This window comes from Thalassophryne amazonica, chromosome 18, assembly GCF_902500255.1.
Source record: "Thalassophryne amazonica chromosome 18, fThaAma1.1, whole genome shotgun sequence".
Classification (NCBI taxonomy): domain Eukaryota; kingdom Metazoa; phylum Chordata; class Actinopteri; order Batrachoidiformes; family Batrachoididae; genus Thalassophryne; species Thalassophryne amazonica.
Genome location: NC_047120.1, coordinates 18,080,781 through 18,099,446, shown reverse-complemented (window position 1 = coordinate 18,099,446; position 18,666 = coordinate 18,080,781). Strand labels below are relative to the sequence as shown.

General features: G+C 41.2%; 1 long non-coding RNA gene across 1 annotated transcript; it reads right to left on the bottom strand.

The window, feature by feature from the left end:
- Nucleotides 1-4,836: 4,836 nt before the first annotated feature.
- Nucleotides 4,837-11,478, bottom strand: LOC117530511. The gene is made up of 3 exons (XR_004566391.1): nucleotides 11,430-11,478; nucleotides 10,515-10,516; nucleotides 4,837-4,900 (listed from the first exon to the last, which is right to left on the bottom strand). It is a non-coding gene; the product is annotated as an uncharacterized LOC117530511 (long non-coding RNA).
- Nucleotides 11,479-18,666: the final 7,188 nt, after the last annotated feature.

The window sequence follows — 18,666 nt, the reverse complement described above, 5'->3', positions numbered from 1 at the left end:
AGATAACCCGTAAATTGGAGAGGAAATGGCGTCTCACTAATTTAGAAGATCTTCATTTAGCCTGGAAAAAGAGTCTGTTGCTCTATAAAAAAGCCCTCCGTAAAGCTAGGACATCTTTCTACTCATCACTAATTGAAGAAAATAAGAACCCCAGGTTTCTTTTCAGCACTGTAGCCAGGCTGACAAAGAGTCAGAGCTCTATTGTGCTGAGTATTCCATTAACTTTAACTAGTAATGACTTCATGACTTTCTTTGCTAACAAAATTTTAACTATTAGAGAAAAAATTACTCATTACCATCCCAAAGACGTATCGTTATCTTTGGCTGCTTTCAGTGATGCCGGTATTTGGTTAGACTCTTTCTCTCCGATTGTTCTGTCTGAGTTATTTTCATTAGTTACTTCATCCAAACCATCAACATGTCTATTAGACCCCATTCCTACCAGGCTGCTCAAGGAAGCCCTACCATTATTTAATGCTTCGATCTTAAATATGATCAATCTATCTTTGTTAGTTGGCTATGTACCACAGGCTTTTAAGGTGGCAGTAATTAAACCATTACTTAAAAAGCCATCACTTGACCCAGCTATCTTAGCTAATTATAGGCCAATCTCCAACCTTCCTTTTCTCTCAAAAATTCTTGAAAGGGTAGTTGTAAAACAGCTAACTGATCATCTGCAGAGGAATGGTCTATTTGAAGAGTTTCAGTCAGGTTTTAGAATTCATCATAGTACAGAAACAGCATTAGTGAAGGTTACAAATGATCTTCTTATGGCCTCAGACAGTGGACTCATCTCTGTGCTTGTTCTGTTAGACCTCAGTGCTGCTTTTGATGCTGTTGACCATAAAATGTTATTACAGAGATTAGAGCATGCCATAGGTATTAAAGGCACTGCGGGGGTTTGAATCATATTTATCTAATAGATTACAATTTGTAAATGGGAAATCTTCTTCACAGACTAAGGTTAATTATGGAGTTCCACAAGGTTCTGTGCTAGGACCAATTTTATTCACTTTATACATGCTTCCCTTACGCAGTATTATTAGACGGTATTGTTTAAATTTTCATTGTTACGCAGATGATACCCAGCTTTATCTATCCATGAAGCCAGAGGACACACACCAATTAGCTAAACTGCAGGATTGTCTTACAGACATAAAGACATGGATGACCTCTAATTTCCTGCTTTTAAACTCAGATAAAACTGAAGTTATTGTACTTGGCCCCACAAATCTTAGAAACATGGTGTCTAACCAGATCCTTGCTCTGGATGGCATTACCCTGACCTCTAGTAATACTGTGAGAAATCTTGGAGTCATTTTTGATCAGGATATGTCATTCAAAGTGCATATTAAACAAATATGTAGGACTGCTTTTTTGCATTTACGCAATATCTCTAAAATTAGAAAGGTCTTGTCTCAGAGTGATGCTGAAAAACTAATTCATGCATTTATTTCCTCTAGGCTGGACTATTGTAATTCATTATTATCAGGTTGTCCTAAAAGTTCCCTGAAAAGCCTTCAGTTAATTCAAAATGCTGCAGCTAGAGTACTAACGGGGACTAGAAGGAGAGAGCATATCTCACCCATATTGGCCTCTCTTCATTGGCTTCCTGTTAATTCTAGAATAGAATTTAAAATTCTTCTTCTTACTTATAAGGTTTTGAATAATCAGGTCCCATCTTATCTTAGGGACCTTGTAGTACCATATCACCCCAATAGAGCGCTTCGCTCTCAGACTGCAGGCTTACTTGTAGTTCCTAGGGTTTGTAAGAGTAGAATGGTAGGCAGAGCCTTCAGCTTTCAGGCTCCTCTCCTGTGGAACCAGCTCCCAATTCAGATCAGGGAGACGGACACCCTCTCTACTTTTAAGATTAGGCTTAAAACTTTCCTTTTTGCTAAAGCTTATAGTTAGGGCTGGATCAGGTGACCCTGAACCATCCCTTAGTTATGCTGCTATAGACTTAGACTGCTGGGGGCTTCCCATGATGCACTGTTTCTTTCTCTTTTTGCTCTGTATGCACCACTCTGCATTTAATCATTAGTGATCGATCTCTGCTCCCCTCCACAGCATGTCTTTTTCCTGGTTCTCTCCCTCAGCCCCAACCTGTCCCAGCAGAAGACTGCCCCTCCCTGAGCCTGGTTCTGCTGGAGGCTTCTTCCTGTTAAAAGGGAGTTTTTCCTTCCCACTGTAGCCAAGTGCTTGCTCACAGGGGGTCGTTTTGACTGTTGGGGTTTTACATATTGTATGGCCTTGCCTTACAATATAAAGCGCCTTGGGGCAACTGTTTGTTGTGATTTGGCGCTATATATATATATATAAAAAAAATGATTGATTGATTGATTGGATAAAAAATCCTTATGTATTAAAATATAAATCTGAAGTATGCCTTGCCATTGTGCTCATTTACCTTGCTGCTTTTTCCACTGTAATATTATTGCTCGTCTTTTAATGACAACAACGTGTATATATATATATATATATATATATATATATATATATATATAAAATTTTTACTAACATTTTATTACAAGTAGATATAAAGCCATTCAGAATTTATAACTTTTGACCATCAGTCAGGGTAAAAAGTACCTCCTCCATCCCCTCCAACCACACTGTTCAAATTTAAATGCCTCCTGTGACCACCATGTACATATCATATTAAACAACAAGTGCAAGTATATATACATAACTATATTTAAACATTTTTGTTTTGTATCTGTATGCATGTGAACGCAGCTTAATGAAAAGAACTTAGGCGTTGAGTTATAGTCTCAGTATATTGATATTAAATTGCGACATAACGACTTTAAAACAGACATTTGTTTTACATAATTACATTAAGGCTATTGTACAGTTCATTTTAGTACTGGAGAATTTGTTTTTGTAGTTGGTGCAGTTGATGGTGAAGAACTGGCTGCCTTTTTTCCTCTCATTTCGCTTCTGTTTAACTGGCTCAAGGCGCTCTCTCCACCCTTAGTAATGGCCGCCATGCAGCACGCCGCTAGTCACGTGACATCAATTCCAGTCTCTATTTCCATGGTCTGGGTGTCCTGGTAGCTTTCCTCACTCTTCTACTTCTTGCAGACTCACTCAGTTTTTGAGAACTGTCTACTCCACACAGATTTACTATAGAGTGCCATGCTGTTTATATTTCTTCATAATTGATGTAAATAAAGTCTAAGACATATTCAGTGACTTGGAAATGTTCATGTATCCGTCCCCTGGCTCGTCTGAAGAAAACTGGCTATTTACAGGTATTATACCAAAGGGGCCCATTACTTATGCAACCCATCATCTTGGCTTTTATATTCTTAATTAATTTATATGAAGTTGTAGAAATTTGGTTTGACTTTGAGTTTAAGGAAGATCATTTTAGAAAGTTTTATACTGAGAGGTCTGATTTACTTTTTATATTTGAAATGGCATAAATAAATTAAAATGTTTGAAATACCAAGGGTCCGAATACTATTGCAAGCCACTGTATTACTATTGTAGATAGCTATAGATACATACAGAAAGAATACCAATGTTGTTCACCATCAATCAAACTGCTTCATCTGGGACCACAAAACATCCATGAAATATAGGAGTTTAAAGGTTACCCTGATTGGGTCTCATCAAGGTTTGGGTTAATCAGTGCTGCCCTGTAGGAATGTTACCTGTCAGGGGTGGGGTGGGGGATTTCCAGGGGGGGGAGATATACTGTTACACCGGTAAAAGCTAAGTTTGGGGTCTTCTACTGGAGCTGTTGCTCCACGACCTGATCCTGGATAAGCAGTTGAAGATGACTCGTGACTAGGAAATCCTACTCAGAGATTTCACGTGACGTCATAATTCAAGGTGGAGCTGCACGGTGTCATGATGGACCCCCGTGCTGTTATAAGGCAGACAGTCAAGGTAGACTAGATTTGGATAAGCTTGAGTGGTACATTATAGTTTTGTCATCTTGTTTGCACATTCTGCTTCTATAAGGACCATTGTTTACAAATACAAAGTATTCACTGACTGTAGCACCATTTCAATTTATGTTGCTGAAAAAACAAAACAATTGCTGCCATTGGGACTGACTGAGTTAAATCTGCACTGCAACTTTTGTATTCTGTTATGTTATATTGCAGTGTTTTATCTTGTTTGAACAGCACCTTTTTATTGGTCATATTATGGAAGCTGTCCAGACTTTCAAAATATTTGCATAAGATCTACAAAGGAATTCTGGTTTTATTTGTTATTTCATTGAATTATTTTTAATTGTTATTTATGTTATTTTAATGTGTATTTGATCAACAATTAAAGCTTTAATTAAACCTTTCAACAATTAAAGGTCTGTCATACAGCTGTTGTCAATCTATGATCTAAATCATAATCTTGCCTAAAGAAGTAAGTCCCTTTGGCTGTTCCCTTGTTTGCACACGTGGGTTTGCCACAGCAAATCCGAGGCCTCGGGCAGCAAAACGACTAGAACTGGCTCTGAGACCAATTGAAGGAAATCAGTCATAGCGATGGAGAACTTTAACCCCTGTATCAATTGCTTTCTATGACCACGCTGTTTGTAGATGACTTTTAGGGTTTTGGTATTTCGTTTGTGTTTTTGGTTTTTCATTTATCTTTGATGTCTTTTTAGTAGAATGCAATGGGCCCCAAACCTGGGGTCTAAAGTTGCACCCTAGGCTCTATAGTTATCCTAACCAGATCTGGCATTGTATCCGAGGGCTCTCTTCAAGATGGTGATCGTTCCCTTAATTGCAGACAACTGCACCTCATGTGCACTTGGATGACCGGGGATTGCCTCAAGGTATTTCTATAGGTTCTTCTTCATCAGGCCTGTTGCTTTGTGTCTGGTATGAATTATCATGTGTTCATTCAGGTTGCCCTTTTGTTCAAATCTTTGGCCACACTCCTAACAAAGAAATGTTTTTTTGTCTTTATTTCATTTATCTTTGACTTCTTTTTAATAGAATGCAGTGGGCCCCAGACCCGGGGTCTAAAGTTGCACCCTAGGCTCTATAATTACCCTAACCATAGGTGGCACTGTATCCGAGGGCTCTGCTCAAGATGGTGATTGTTCCCTTATTTGCAGACAACTGCACCTAATGTGCGCTTGGGCAATCGGGGATTGCCTCAAGGTATTTCTTCAGGTTCTTCATCAGGCCTGTTGCCCCCATCACAACTGGAATGATATCGATGTCTTTCAATGACCATATTGTTTGTAGGTCATTTTTTCCAGGTCTTGGTATTTCATGATCTTTCCCTTTTCAGCTCGATTCAGGCCACAGTGATTGGGGACTGTCACATCGATGATTTTGGCTATTTTGTCTTGCTTGTTCCAGATGACAATATCAGGTTTGATTGCACCTCCTTCGATACGTCTTCCTGCTGGGATCGCTTTGTCGTAGAAGACAGTTACTTTTCCACTGGACGAGACTGGTGCTGGCTCATACTCCCAGACGTTTTCCATGACTTCCATCTCCAGTTCCTTGCATACTTTCCAGTAGAGATATTGATAGATCTTGTTGTGTCGGGATACATAATGTCCGTCTGCCATGAGGATCTGGCATGCTGATGTTAGGTGGTTTACACTTTCAACAGCTGTATGACAGAATCAGCATTTGTCATTTTGTGAGATCCCTGCCATTTTTTGAAGTCCCTTATCTTATGCTCCAATTAGAATTGTTTCGCCATTTTTCAGTCACTGCATTGATCCAACTTTGTCAACGCATTCCTTTTCGAGCTCTTCTTGGAATCGTCCTGCCCTTTTGTGCCGTTTCCATCTGTCCACTTGATGTTTTCGTTCTCTTTTGCTGTACTGTTCTCTGGTCTGTCTTGTAAGTTTTGTTGCAGGTGTCAGATTGTTGCTTTCTCTCTCTTGTAGAAGTCCTCCGCCAAAGTTTTTTGCCAGTTTGATGGCTGAGGTCTGTTCGGATAAGCTCTTCTCATGATGTTGTGCAATCTTTTTCATTTTCTTCAGAGCTCTTTAAGTACTGTCCAATACTTATTATCGATACTCTGTAGGCCTGGTTGATTTCAGTGAGACCCAGATTGCCTTCTCTACGAGGGAGATATATTCTGTCCATGCACTGATTTCTGTACGTGACTCTGTGAAGGTGTGGAGGGTGAGCATCTTCCTGGTTTTCGTGTCCAACTTATTAAGCTCATGCTGTGGCAAGTCTACTATGCCAAACCCATAGGTCACCACTGATATTGCAAACTGGTTTATGGCTGTGATCTGGTTCTTTGGCATCAACTCTGTTTTGCAGATCTTTTTTAAGCGGTTTAGGTATTCTTGTGTTGTTTTCCTTCTCATTTTCTTGTGCTCTATTATAGAATTTTCTTCAATTCCCAAGTATTTGTATGTGGAGTCTTCAGCCAAATCTTCCATGTAGCTCCCTTCATCCAACTGTATGTTTTCTGTTTTTTTCTTTTTACCTTTTTGATTGTGCATTTATCAATTCCAAATTCCATACCAATTTCTTTGGAGAACTTATGGACTGTTTCCATGAGTTGACTAGTCCCTCTTCTGAGTCGGCAAAAATTTTAAATGATGGTTCACAAGTTTTAGATTTTTCCTTCCTCTGCCTCTACTTAAGTCATACCCAATGTCATGCTCCTTCAGGATCTTGCTGAGTGGGTCTATGGTTAAGCAGAATAAAATTGGCAAAAGGCTGTCTCCTTGGAATATCCCTCTCTGAACTCATATGTCTGGGATTATTATTTGTCCCTCTGTGTGATGGTGGTGTTCCACTTGTTCATTTGTGCTCTCAGGAAAGATTTTATTTCCTCATTGATGTTGTAGCATTCTAAGCACTTCATGATCCAGGAGTGTGGCACGCTGTCAAATGCCTTTTTGTAATCAATCCAAGCCATGCTGATGTTCCGCCTCCTTTTTTTGCAGTCCTCCAGGATAGCTTTGTCTATCAGTAATTGGTCTTTAGCTCCAAATCTTTTTCTGAAAGAACCTTTCTGTTCACGTTCCAGGTAGCCACCAGTGTCAAGATGTTCATAAATGGGATCAGCTATGATTCCTGTCAGCCACTTGTATGTTGTTGATAGGCAGCTGTGCTTCCTTGGTCTTTGGTAGTAGGCTTGTGTTCCCAGTCGTTAACCAGTCTCGTGTGTCGTCTTCTCCGTTCAATATTTTTGTGAAGCCACGGGATAATGGTGGTGCAATGCTGTCAGCCTTTTCAACCAAAAATTTGGGATTTTGTCGATGCCAGGTGCCTTGAAGTTACTGTATTCACTCATTTTCTTTCTGATCTCCTCTTCAGTGATTACAATTGCTGGCATTTGTTGTTTGTCTTTGTTTTTCTGTTTAATTTTTTCAATCCACTCAGCCTCTTGGTGTTGTTTTGGATCTTCAAAGAGTGGTCTCCAGAATTTTTCAATTTCCTCTCTCTCAGGTGGCTGTTGTACTTCTATTGTGTCGTTTGCCAGCTTTCTGTACACTAGTCTGGGATTTTTTGCAAATAGTTTGTTTTGCTTGTATTTTCTTGTCTTTGTTCTTAATTTGTGCTGCGAAAGCTTTTACTAAGGCTTGATGTTCAGCCAGCCTTCCACCTAGCTGTTTGTCTTCAACATTGTATTTTCTTTTAGTGTGATTTACTTTTTTAAGAGATCTTTTTGTGGTTTTTTGTTTCCCAAAAATGAGGCCATTTGGAGATCTCTGCTCTTAGGCGGGCTGATTTTTTGTTGTAATTTCTTTTTCCATCGTGGCATGGTATTCTTTTCTTATGTGTTTCCGTTTCTCTCCAAATTTTGTGGGGCTAATTTACTTTGTATGTACCATGCCCACTCCATAATTTACGAGTTTAACTCTGTCAATGTGGTTCCTTTTGGAACCGGTTTGGTCAGTCCTATGTTAACTTTTTGCAGGATATTTTTGAATTTTGCATTCTCCTTTAGTTTAGTCAGCTTTGGGCGCTCTTTCATGTCCATTTTTCTTGTTTCTTCAATCTTATTTGCCAATTCCTCTTCTAGTTCCTGCTGTTCTGGGTCTGTGTGCACCTGTATATTGTTTTTGTAGATGAGCTGGTGAACTGCTCATTTTTCGGGGGGCAGTGAGTTGCTCGTTTTTTCGGGGGGCAGTGAATGGTTCGTTTTTTTCGGGGGCCAGTGAATGGTTCGTTTTTTTCGGGAGGCAGTGAATGGTTCGTTTTTTCTGGGGGCAGTGAATGGTTCGTTTTTTCTGGGGGCAGTGAAGTTGCTCGTTTTTTCGGGGGGCAGTGAAGTTGCTCGCTTTTTCGGGGGGCAGTGAAGTTGCTCGTTTTTTCAGGGGGCAGTGAAGTTGCTCGTTTTGTCGGGGGGCAGTGAGTTGTACGTTTTTTCGGAGGGTAGTGAATGGTTCATTTTTTCTGGGGGCAGTGAATGGTTTGTTTTTTCGGGGGGCAGTGGATGGTTTGTTTTTTCGGGGATGTACTTTTTTTGAGGGCAATCATTTTTGGTGGGGCAATGGGTTGCGTCAGAGGGCAGATGCCGTCTCTGATCATTTGCCCAACCTTCTGTTGCATTGCTTTTCTTTCATCCTCCAAGAAATGTTTTTGTTTGATAAGTTGGATGTTTGGGTGGTGAGAGTCTTATTTGGGATGTCTTTCTTACTTGGGCAGTGGTGGTGGAATATTTTTTGCCATTCTCTAGATGTCTTTGTCTGGTTTTTTGGGGTATTTCATTTTGGCATATTCCTTTGCCCACAGCAGTATCCACTCTTCCTCCCTCTTCCACTGACTACTTTCAAACTGGAGTTGCTTCCCTTTATCCATCAACTGATAATCTTTTATCGCTTCTTTTTGGGCTTCTTCCTTTTTTTTTTCTTTTTTTTTCCTCTGCTGTCAGATATTTTGCAATTTGTGAGGCGATCGATTCCAGTTTTGTAGTTGTGGTGGCTTCTTTCTTTTGTGATGGTAGATCCGCTTCTTTTATGAGCTCTTCAAATACTGGCTTTTTCTTTCTGCTCCACTTCTCATGCCTTGAGTAAGTGAAGCAGTGAAAGATCTTTTTCTTCTCATCAATGGTCCAATTTACTGTGGCGTAGTTTCATTGGTTTCTTCTGGCCCATTGATGCTGTTGTTGCTGGAGTCCAGGATCAAAACTATGCTGATCTGGTGGATTATCCAGCCGAGTGTCCTTCTGTTCAGTTCCAGAACTGTCTGAACTCCTGCCACTGGTATCTGGTTGTAAATGACTGTTTGGACCTGAGTTGCTGGCTGGTTGTGGTCCTAAATCGTCCTCTCCATCAGCTTCTGCTGTCAGTGTTCTGTGTACAGATGAGCTGCTGGCTACAGGCTCAGCCTCTCTGCTCTCATCACTTCGGCTTTGATGAAGCTGTGATGACTCTGGTTTTTCATCATCATTTTCACTCTTCACAGGGACGGCAGTGCAACCAAACTTGGTGAGATCTGCCTCCTCCAGCTGCTGAAGCTGCTCTCCCTGCTGACTTATCCACAGCTTCTCTTCTTCTTTAATGTCCTCCTGGTCAACACTCAGATTCCATTCCTGGTGTTCAGGGAGAGTTTCTTCTTTAATCTCCAACAACGGCTGCATGTCTCTTTTGTTCTCTTCTTTTAAATGACACATTTCTTCTTCCTGGTCTGTGATCATTCCTTCATCAGCAGGTGTTCTCTGTAGTTTCAACATGTCCCTCAACTGCTGGATTTCAGACATGTTTGTAAGAAGACCTCTTCACGAAGGAATTCTACTTTAAAAGCAGCGTTGTTGGAGCCAAAAATAACTGGTCCTAACGCGACCGAAGCTAACAGCGCATTCTTTTTGTGAATTCTGTATGAATTATGTGTGTGTTCAGGTTGCTCTTTAGTCCAAATCTTTGACCACACTCAGAACAGACAAATGCTTTTTGCCTTTGGTTTTTCATTTATCTTTGATGCCTTTTTAGTAGAATGCAATGGGCCCCAAACCTGGGGTCCAAAGTTGCACCCTAGGCTCTATAGTTATCCTAACCAGATCTGGCATTGTATCCGAGGGCTCTCTTCAAGATGGTGATAGTTCCCTTAATTGCAGACAACTGCACCTCATGTACACTTGGGTGACCGGGGATTGCCTCAAGATATTTCTTCAGGTTCTTCTTCATCAGGCCTGTTGCTCCCACCACAACTGGGATGATATCGATGTCTTTCAATGACCATGTTGTTCGTAGGTCATTTTTCAGGTCTTGGTATTTCGAGATCTTTCCCCTTTCCGCTCGATTCAGGCCGTAGTCATTGGGGACTGTCACATCGATGATTTTGGCTGTTTTCTCTTGCTTGTTCCAGATGACAATATCAGGTTTGATTGCACCTCCTTCAATGTTTCTTCCTGCTGGGATCTCTTTGTCGTAGAAGATCGTTACTTTTCCGTTGGATGAGACTGGTGCTGGCTCGTGCTCCCAGACATGTTCTTTGACTTCCATCTCCAGTTCCTTGCAGACCTTCCAGTGGAGATATTGACAGATCTTGTTGTGTCTGGATGTATAATGCCCATCTGCCATGAGGATCTGGCATGTTGACGTTAGATGGTTTACACTCAACAGCTGTATGACAGAATCGGCATTTATCATTCTGTGAGATCCCTGCCATTTTTTTGAAGCCATCTGTTAGAAGTCCCTGATCTTGTGCTCCAATCAGAATTCTTTCTCCATCAAAACCAAGTTTTCCATTTTTTAGCCACTGCATTGATCCAACTTTGTCGATGTATTCCTTTTCGAGCTCTTCTTGGAAACGTCTGGCTCTTTTGTGCTGTTTCCATCTTTCCACTCGATGTTTTCCTTCTCTTTTGCTGTATTGTTCTCTGGTCTGTCTTGCAAGTTTTGTTGCCGTTTTTTTTTTTTTCATTTGCCTTGAATTTCCTTCTACAAGAGTGCAGTGGGCCCCAGACCCGGGGTCTAAAGCTGCACCCTTAACATTACTGACTTTGTATCCGAGGGGCTCTCTTCAAGATGGTGACCCTTCTTCTCCTCAAATACTGCCTTTGATCTCCTGCCCGACTTCTCAAGTTTGAGTAAGCGAAGCAGTGAGAGATCTTTTTCTTCTCCCCAATGGACCAATTACAATGATGCGTTTCACTGGATGCTTTTAGCCCATTGATGGTGTTGTTGCTGGGGTCCAGGATCAGAACTATCTGGTGGATGACACCGCTGATCTGGTGATGACCCAGCTGAGTGCTGCTACAGAAGAGATGTCCTCCCCGCAGCACTGGGAGAAGTTGCACACCATTTTCTTCATACGCCCTGGTGCCTAGGCACTTTGTGGAGGTTTTTAGCTAGGGTTTGTTTCTTTTGAAACATCCTCATACCAAGATCCCTCCTGGCAAACCCCTTCACAGTGGGGCCGAGGACACTCGAGGCTCGTGTCCAGTAGGAACTCCAACCCACCTCTGTTGCCCTGTATGAATTGGCATGTGTGTGTTCAGGTTGCTCTTTAGTCCAAATCTTTGACCACACTCACAACAGACAAATGCTTTTTGCCTTGTATGAATTATCATGTGTTTGTTCAGAGTGCTCTTTAGTCCAAATTTTTTAACCACACTCAGAACAGACAAATGCTTTTTGCCTTTTTTTATTTCTCTTCAATTTCTTTTTTACAGAGTGCAATGGGCCCCAAACCTGGGGTCTACAGTTGCATCCTAATCATTAATCATTACTGGCATTGTATCCGAGGGCTCTCTTCAAGATGGTAACTGTTCCTTTAACTGCGGATATCTGCACCTCATGGGCACTTGGGTGACCAGGGATTGCCTCAAGATATTTCTTCAGGTTCTTCTTCATAAGCCCTGTTGCTCCCACCACAACTGGTATGATATCAATTTCTTTCAATGACCACGTTATTCGTAGATCATTTTTAAGGTCTTAGTATTTCGTGATTTTCTCCCTTTCAGCTCTATTCAGGCCATAGTCATTGGGGACTGTCACATCAATAATTTTTGCTGTCTTCTCTTGCTTGTTCCAAATGACAATATCAGGTTTTACTGCACCTCCTTCGATATGTCTTCCTGCTGGGATCTCTTTGTCATAAAAGACAGTCACTTTTCCATTGCATGAGACTGGTGCTCGCTCATACTCCCAAACATGTCCCTCTACTTCCACCTCCAGTTCCTTGCATACTTTCCAATGTAGATATTTACAGATCTTGTTATGCCGGCTTGTGTAATGTCTGTCTGCCATGAGGATCTGACATGCTGATACTAAGTGGTTTACACTCTCAACAGCTGCATGACAGAATCGGCACTGATCATTCTGTGAAATTCCTGCCATTTTTTTGAAGCCATTTGTTAGTAGTCCTTGATCTTGCGCTCCAACTATAATTCTTTCTCCATCAAAACCAAGTTCTCCATTTGTAAGCCACCGCACAGATCCTTCTTTGTCTATGTATTCAAGTTCTTCTTGGAATCAGCCAGCCCTTTTGTGCTGTTTCCATCTGTTCATTCGATGTTTTTGTTCTCTTTTGCTGTATTTTTCCCTGACCAGTCTTGCTAGTGTCGTTGCAGGTGTCAGCTCGTTGCTTTCTCTCTCTCTCGCAAAAGATCTCCGCCAAAGTTTTCTGCCAGTTTTATAATAGAGGTCTGTTGTGGCATAGTCTTAATATGATGTTGCATAACCTTTTTCATAACTTCTTCTTGAGAGCTCTTTAAGTACTGCCCAATACTTATTATAGATGCTCTATAAGCCTGGTGATCTCCACTAGACCTAAGCCGCCTTCTCGACGAGGGAGATATATTCTATCCATACATTGATTTCTGTATGTAATTTTATGTAGGGTGAGCATCTTCCTAGTTTTAGTATCTAATTTGTTAAGCTCACCCTGTGGCCAGTCTACTATGCCAAAGCCATAGCTCAACACAGGCAATGCAAACTGGTTTATGGCTGTGATCTTGTTCTTTGGTGTCAATTCTGATTTACAGATCTTCTTTAAGCCCTTTTACCTTTTTTTTTTTTATTTCTCTTCAATTTCTTTTTTTTACAGAGTGTAATGGGCCCCAACCCTGGGGTCTACAGTTACATCCTAATCATTAATCATTATTAGCATTGTATCCGAGGGCTCTCTTCAAGATGGTAACTGTTCCTTTAACTGCGGATATCTGCACCTCATGGGCACTTGGGTGACCAGGGATTGCCTCAAGATATTTCTTCAGGTTCTTCTTCATAAGCCCTGTTGCTCCCACCACGACTGGTATGATATCAATTTCTTCAATGACCACGTTATATACGTTTTACCCTGTATGAATTATCATGTGTATGTTCAGGTTGCTCTTTTGTCCAAATCTTTTACCAAACTCAGAACAGACAAATGCTTTTTGCCCTGAATTCTAATGCGTTGTTCAGAGTGCCCTTCTGTTTTTCACTCCGATCGAAACAGCTAAATGGTTTTCTGCTTGCTTGCCTCCCCTTCTTTTGATTGTTGTTTATGTGACCAGATGCTTTTCCATTTTTAGAGCAATTAGATTGTTTCTGATCTGTGTTGCCTGAATTTTTTTGACAGTTAAACATGACTGAAGTTCCCTGATCTGTTCACAGTCAAAACTGTCATCAATCTCACTTCCAGAATCTGGTTGTAAATGACTGTTTGGACCTGAGTTGCTGGCTGGTTGTGGTCCTCCATCGTCCTCTCCATCATCTTCTGCTGTCAGTGTTCTGTGTACAGATGAGCTGCTGGCTACAGGCTCAGCCTCTGTGCTCTCATCACTTCGGCTTTGATGAAGCTGTGATGACTCTAGTTTTTCATCATCATTTTCACTCATTACAGGGGCGGCAGTAAAACCAAACTTGGTGAGATCTGCCTCCTTCAGCTGCTGAAGCTGCTCTCCCTGCTGACTTATCCACAGCTTCTCTTCTTCTTTCATGTCCTCCTGGTCAACACTCAGATTCCACTCCCGGTGTTCAGGGAGAATTTCTTCTTTCATCACCAACAACGGCTGCATGTCTATATATAAACAAATTAACAGTAAATGTTAGAACAACATTTATTAAAAGAAAAGTATAAGAGTGGTGAATTTGTCCTGACTACAGTAAATCTTTGCACTGACGGACGTTGGAGTGGAAATGTACATCAGGAGGATTTGTTTTACATTTTCTACATTTTAATCCAGTCTTTGTCTTCCAGAACTGACTACTGTAATGCATTTTCTGGCTTGCCACATAAGAATATGACATGCCTACTGATGGTATTGAATACTGCTGCTTGAGTTTTGATGAAAACCAGGAGGTTTAGTCACAATCATTCTTGCTTCCCTTCATCTGCTTCATGTGACTCAAAGAGAAGAATTGACTTGAAAACATCAACAACCAAATCAAACCAACCAAATTCTTGTCAGTTGGAAATCTACAGTGAACCGAGTCCCAAAGACGACTAACCGAAGCAACTTAGGGCCTGGTCCCACTGGGGAGAGATTAACTGTGCATGAATTGAGTATACAAATTACGGGTGTTCGTTGTCATCTGCAACACAAATGGCCAAAAATGACAAATGTCCCAGTATGAATTACAGATATATTAATAATGTATAGCAAATATATGATGAACAATCACGGTTGTATAACGCATGTAGTGAGGAAACGGATCCGACGCATTGCGATTATCATGGCAGTATTATGGGTGTATTATGAATAGGGATGGGTATTGATAAGATTTTATCGATATCGATGCCATTATCGATTCTGCTTATCGATCCGATTCTTTATCGATTCCCTTATCGATACCTCTTGTGAATTTTGTACTAAAAGTAGGCTTTACAGGTTTTTTATGTATTTCATTGAGTCCTAAAGTAAAATATGAATTTGATCACTGTATCCTTGATCTCTGGGCATAAATAAAAATAAACAAAACGGTGTTTCGCTTTGAAGTTATTAATTCCGACTGGACTCTATCGTTCTAATTTGACTCAGCAGAGAGCCGCGCAGCGTTTGGAGCTGTGTGAACAGAACAGAGGACAATTCTCGTTTCTTTCTCGCAACAAGACAGGAGTCCCAGTTAGTAACTTTAATCCGCACAAAAGTGACTCACGATTGACATATTCGGGGATGAAAGTGGTGTATAACAAAAAAAGCTGAAACCCAAAATTACCCCCCCCAACACCACCTGCATGAAAAAGCTCTGAAATGCAATCTGGGACTATTCCAGACAATAAACTGCAGTGAGTGCAGCATCCATTTAGTGAGAAAAAACCCAACTTTCCTTATTCAAATTCATTCCAGTAGTATTCTGCTCTTACTAGGCTGCAGCAGTTTTCTAGCTTGGCAGATAGTTCTGGAGGAAATCACTGAAGAAATTAACATTGAAAATATGGTTCGCATAGATTATGTGTATGTATGTAAGGCGGATGTCATCCACAGCCAAAATTTTGTGCAGTTCAAAAATCCTGGTAACGGAAAAATGTGCCTCTGTGGATAATTGCGGACATGTGCGGGTGTCGGCCGACTCATACAAGCATGTTTCACGCATATTGTGGATGTTAAGCGAATATGATCCAATTTTGTGCGCAATCCATACGCAAATCTTCCTAAACGCCAGTGGGACCGGGCCCTTAGCGATTTTAGACCTGTCGCTGTAACATCACTAATAATGAAAAGCTATGAGAGAATTGTGAAGAACCTTATTTTGGAAAGGGTGGGCAGAGCCCTTGACACACTTCAATTTGCTTACCAGGCAAGGAGGGGGGTGGAAATGCCAAGGTTTTTATTGACTCCTTGTATAAACTGGAGAAGCACATTTAATACGATGCAGTTGTATCTTTTAGTACAAAGGCTATGAGATAATTTCTACCTACCTCACCAGGGCAGAAATTTTAAAGGGCAGAATTTTAGAAATTTTAATATAAAAAGCCTTAACAATAAGAACTCAAATGAATTCTTTCATGATAAATACATCTGTCCTCCTTTCTGACCTGAATTTAAGTGGTCCTACCAAGCAGATGCTTGGAAAAGATTGGGAATAAGCATCTAAAATATACATGGGTGATTCTTTAACTACGGGCACTATTGGCCTTGTAAATGTAATTTCCACCACACCATTGCCTTACAATATAAAGTGCCTTGGGGCAACTGTTTGTTGTGATTTGGCGCTATATACATGTGCTCTGATGTCACTGTTTATCTCCATAGAAACTACCCAAACAATCTTTCATACAAACTGTTTAAAGGGACATTACAGTGTTGTGGTGGAAATTACAGCAATAGTGTGGGACAACTACATTTAAAAAAAAAAAAATCACAACAGTTGTATGACACTGAATACCCCAATTATGTTTTGATTATTTTACTGATATTTTATGCCGAGATATTTTAAAACATTAGAAAAAAAACGTTTACCATTCATTTTTATCATTGAAGATCAAAAGTCTGGGAGTGGGACAAGCACAAAACGGCAATATTTGCATATAATGATGCTGAAAAAAGGTGAAAAAGTCATCACAGACTACTAGAACAAATTTCTTAACACACTTTCTGTTGTGAAAGTGTAGGTACACGGACCCACAACAGGGGGCGTAATGAACGGACAATGGAGGAAGGTGAATAACAAGTTTTACTGTTGTGAAACGAGCACAACGAATACAACAATTAACAATTTGGGGTCGAATCCGCTGGTGTCGTGTGGGCAGGCTCGAAGGTAGGAGACGTCCGTCTCAGTCGAACCGGAACCACCCAGATCTCCTCTGCCACCGAACCCTGGAAATACTGGAACCGCCAAGTCCCGAATTCCCAGGTGGCCACTGCCTCCGCTCGTCGGATCCGGTACTGCTGGCGGGAGAGAGCAACAACACACAGATGTGGATGCGACAGCACCCAGTAACGGAGAGGGGAGAAGCCGCCTCCACCTCTTGACAATATATAGCAGGAAGGTGAGTACTTATCCAAGCAATTTAGCTATTAGTAGTCAGCAGTCCTGAAAAGGTTTAACAAGTCTTAGCTGGTTATTCAGAATATGAATGCAGAGAACGTTACCTCAGTCTTAAGGCGATATCTCGGCACTGAGGTGGAGACGCCGTCCTGATGATATACCCCTGTGCTGAGTGGAGTCAGCTGTGTCCAGTAATGGGTGACAGCTGTCACCCTGACTGCTCTCGTAAGGCGGCGGCGCCCTCTGGTGCCTGGAGCCCGCACTCCAGGCAGGGCGCCCTCTGGTGGTGGTGGGCCAGCAGTACCTCCTCTTCAGCGGCCCACACAACACTTTCATTGTAAAGATAACTATAAAAGTGTGAAATTTCCCCTTTTTTCTGTTTTTCATACAATATGATCAAAGGACATAATAAGTGCCCGTAGTCTAAGAATCACCCACATATTCAAGATTACTTTTGATGTTCTTGTGGTCAAGAGTGGAGAGCATCTTGGAGTCCAGCCACGAAGTCCTTGTTTATTCAGTACACTTCTTATAGTTGCCACTGAACTTGTACCAGCCTTCATTAGGTTTTCCTTGTAGTGTGTCTTCCAGTCACACGGGGGTTTCTCTTAGTTATCCTGAGTTCCTCAGGGTCCTTTATGAAAATATGGTTTTCTTCCACAGTCAGGTTGGTTTGCAGCTGTTCCAAAAGTTTTAAACTTTCTTGTAATGCTTCCATTTATGGAAGCGCATTGCATTCACTGGATAAAAAAAAAAAAAAAAAAAAATCAGACCACTGATCTCGTAATTACGAGATCAAGTTTGTTTTTCTTTTAATTTGTGTGTGTGTATATAATCACTTCCGTACAATGGCCTTCTGTACTTTCAGTCCCTCAGTAAAGACAAGCGTGAGAATTCCTATGTCATAATCGAAAATGGGCCAATTTGTAACCTCCAACACGGCACTGTGATCACACTCCACGCAAATACAAAATGTGGATTTTCCCCTAAAATGTTCATGGATGAATGAAACTCCTCCGGTGAGGTGGGGCACGAGGCACCCAGACTGGCATATGCCCGGCTGGGAGGGAGCCCCGCTTTGTCCCACAATTCTGTACGCTTCCACATTAAACAATTCAGGTCGACATGTCACACCTGACAGCAAAGCTGGCAAGTTACCAAGGGAAACGAAGAATACCCGACAAGAACTACTAGAAATAGAACTAGACTAGAACTACTAGAACTGGAAATACTGTAAAGTAATGCACAACCACTTGACTTTTAACTGTACTACATAAATATACTTCAATCTACTTCTAAATTTTTCGACCTGTCGTCCACAGATACGGTCGGTTTGGTCACCTCTGGTCTTGTCTTTACGTCTTTGAAAAGTGGATGGACACCATACGATGCTGTCAGATTGGCAACACATTATACATACGGGTTGGAGCAGAGACTGTCACTTCTGGCAAAGTGGCCAATCCAAAGGCGAGAATTCGTACCTCCGCGACTGGCCGCCCAATGAAAACAAGCTCGGGCTGCATCGTCTACTGAAGACAGCTGGTTTTGTTTTGTTTCTAACTTGCGTCTAACAGCCAGCTCACGGCGCTCACTGCCTGAAACGATGAGATTTATACACCAAGCTGACATGAAATGAACCACTGCACATTCAATTGACTTTACTGACGAGTCTGACCCATTAGAAAAATGAACATATTACATGTATTTGTATTGAGCTCGGCAATGTTTTCATGGTCCAAAAAATGGCCATCAGAGGGCGCTCGGTGTGAAGTCTGTGGCAACCCATATACCTCCCCTCATTTTTTCTCAGCGGTGTTGAGAATGTGATATGCACAGAATGGTTAATTTGCTGA